Genomic DNA, 3,835 nt, shown 5'->3' with positions numbered 1-3,835 from the left:
TCCTTTTGACAGGATTTTGACATTTTGTGATTGTACTGGTTGCCATACATAGGGAAGGATGTTACTGCACTAGCAGCAGTTCAGTGAAGGTTTACTCAACTAATACCTGGAATGAGCAATTGACTTATAAGGAAAGACTGAACAGGCTAAGTATGTATCCTCTGGAGTTTAGAAGAGCCTGAGGTGACTTAATTGAAGCATAAGATCCTGAGGGGATTTGATTAGAGGATTTCAAAAGTGTATTTCCTCTTGTGGGAGATTCGAAAGCTGGGAGTCATAGTTTTTTTTTAAAGGTGCAGCATCTCATTTAAAACAGAAATGAGGAAACATTTTTTTCACTTAGAGTTGAAAGCCTTTTGAATTCCCTTTTCTCAAATGGCAGTGGTTGCAGATCTTTAAACATTTCTAAGGGTGAAATATATAGATTCTTGATTACCAAGGGGATAAAAGATTATAGGCGCTATGCAGGAATGTAGAGTTGGGCTTAAAATCAGATCAGCTATGTCTTATTAAATGGGAGAGAGGGCTTGAAGGGCTAAATGGCTTACTCTTATTCCTTATTCTTATGTTTTAAGAAAACTATGTGGGATCTGAAATACAGCTGTCATCTTTTAATATTCAACAACTATGAAACACTATCCAGTAAGATTTTAGCAGCATTAGCTATTTACATTTATATAGCCTCTGTAACAAAATAAAATGTCCCAAGATGCTTTGCATGAACATTAGAAAACAAAGTATAACATTAAGCCACATAAGAAGATATTAGATCAGATGACTAAAAGCTTGGTCAAAGAGGTAGATTTTAAGGAGTGTTTTATAAGCAGAAAGCAAAGGGACAAGTTATAGGATGGTAATACAGAATTTAGGGCCCTAGGTATCTAATGGCATGGTCACCATTGTTGGAGTGATTAAAAACTGAGGGATGCACATTAGTAGAAAGAAGATAGAAGGTTTGTGAGGCTAGAGTGGATTGCAGAGATAGGGAGGGGAGGGGCCCAAGACCGATGAGAGATTTGAAAACAAGGATGAAAATTTAAAAAGCAAGGCATTGCTTGACGGGAGCCAATGTGAGTGAGTGAACACAGGGATGATAGCACAATAGGATTTGGTGCAAGTAAAGACATGGGCAGCACCGTTTTGAATGACCTCAAGTGGTACAACTTAATGCAACTCAATCACATGTTCACTGCTGCACCATTATCCCCATCATGATAACAAAGTCAATATAAGGTAGCAAAGGTTATGTAATTAAATCTAGATGCTAACCATCATTGTATGTGATCTGAGGGGGGATTAATGAAAATAATTTATATTGTCTTTTTGAGTTGGATTTCCATAATTCATCTGATAATGTGATGAATATGAGGATTACACATCAGCTGCTGATTAAGATTAAATACTGACTTTTGGGAGTGTAGACAAAAGATGCCATCAATGGTACGAACAACATTCAATAAACCTCAAAGTCTGAGATGTGAGCTGGAGTTGAATACCAACCACATCATAATAAAAGATTCAAGTTTGTTCAAAGCATGCCAAATTGTTTGGGCACAACAATAAACTTCTGTTTCACAAAGGCTCAAACTGTACAGAAAACCCATTGGGATTCTGGCTGATCAACACAATCCACTAACTCTATTGAGAAATCTTTGTGAGTAGCTGTTGGCTATACGAGCCTTAGTTGTGCCCCACTTTAAATCAGCATGGGTGAGGAGATATAGGTGAATAAAAAGTTGACAACTTTTAAATCAAGCTGAATGACTTCCTTGAGCCACATTTTGAATTCAATCTCATTCTGTGGTAAAGCAGCAAACATTCATTTCAGGAGATGGCACTGTTCTCTAATGCTACTGTAGTTCAATTATTTGTATGGTTTTGGAAAAGACCAGGTTGAATGTTATATAGACTCCACTTTGTTCACTAACACTGAATTATCATAGACAAGATTTAAACTGGGAAATCAAGGTAGTCAATGTAGTTATTGCAAAGCCTCAGTGTGTTAGCAGTGGGTGATTTAACTTGGTTGGTTGCATGGCTGGTTTATGAGCTGGAATGACACCAACAGTGCAGGTTCAGTTCCTGTGGTTATTGTGCAGGTTCTGCCTTCCTAACCTTGCCTGTTCAATTTATTACCAGTTGTCTCTCTTTAATGAGAGAGTGGGACTAATGTGACTTTACATGCTAACACCAAATTTGTCTCTGATACTTTAAAAGCATATTTAGCCTTTTATTTTAAATGACCTTAGAATAAGGAGTAATTTGATGCAATTGAGTGAGTCACTTGTTCATGCAGTAATTTGCAGTAATTTCCAGTGTTTTTTTGAAATTGACAATTATATATGCAACTATTAGTCAACAAAAATCAATGTAATTTCCTGTATAATGAGCTTGTAATGATGTTGCATCTCCTTTTCAGTAAAAGATCTGATGGATGAGGCAATGTGTTAGCTTGTTCCAAGAAATGTCATTTAGCATTGACGTACAAAGTGCTAGATACATGTCTTTACATCTATCTAGAGAAGTTACTTAGAGATCAGCCAGTTTTGCTCAGAGTGAGAAATGACCATGAGGCACATTCAAAGTTACAAGAAGCAAGCACCAGAGAAATATTCCAGCATTCCAACAGCCTCCTTATAATGTAACAAACTGTGGGGATATTCCTTACCATATTTTGGGTAAAGACTGTGTCACAAATAGCTGTTTTTCTTTCTCAATTGTAGCCAATTTCAGTTAATTTAGTCTCTTAGTTCTGCGTTGGCAAATACAGCTATGTTTAATTGTTTTATACTGACAGATAAGTGATTGAATCATGATGTCTCATTACTAATGTAATGGTGATATGTTTATAATTATCTATGTCTAAAGATGTAGAAAATTCTTGCCCTGACGTCAAATTTACTATGAAGGTACTAAATTTACTCTGAAGGTACTAAGTAAGAATTACTGACAGTTCAAGCAAGTGGATATACAAAAGGTTACTTGATGTCCCAGTCTCTATAATGTATGCCTGGCTCTTGTTTTGAAAGCTTACAGAACAAAATTCCTAATATTACAATCCGCAAAGGCAATCCATGAAGGCAGTGCAAGCAACAACCTCTCTTCCTCATATAATTCTATTTTATATTTTTCCCTGCAGAGACTGTGGGAATGTGCGGCCAGCTCATTCCTTCAATTGATATGGGTGTCACATGCCTGAGCAGTGTTTATTGCCCATCCCCTCATTGCCCTTGAGAAGGTGGCAGTGAGCCACCTGCTTACATTGCTGCAGTCGGTCAGGTCTTTCCAAAGGGCAGAAAAGATCAACTCCATTGGATTACCATCTCCCAATCAAACAGAGCTTTTTGAACATACCCATGATACTGAACAGATGACCTCCTGCGCACTGACCTCCTGAACTGCAGCCAAAAAATACAAATGTATCTCACCCAAGCAAATCCAAAGTAAAAAAAAAATCCAAGTTGGGAACTATATAACTATATGTAACTATGCTTAACTTGTTTGCAATTTCAAGTCTGATTCAGAAAGTTTTACCGAGAATGCACTTCATTATAAAGGACCTAGACTCAGTGTAAGGAGTCTCAATATGAAATTTACAAGTAATGTGAACTTGACAGTGCAGTACATCATGAAGAGGATGGTCAAAGGCCTCTGGATGCAATGAACAGGATGTTGAATTGGGCAGAGGCATGGCCAATGGCGCTTCTTATAGAGAATGTGAAATAAAGAATATCAGGAGGATTAAAATTGAAAGACACCACAAATAACATGATTTTGAAAATCGTACAGGAGCAAGAAACTTTGTTGTCCATGTACAGGAATCCTTAAAGTTATG

The sequence above is a fragment of the Rhincodon typus genome, chromosome 30, assembly GCF_021869965.1.
Source record: "Rhincodon typus isolate 14 chromosome 30, sRhiTyp1.1, whole genome shotgun sequence".
NCBI lineage: Eukaryota > Metazoa > Chordata > Chondrichthyes > Orectolobiformes > Rhincodontidae > Rhincodon > Rhincodon typus.
This window is presented reverse-complemented; position numbering follows the sequence as displayed.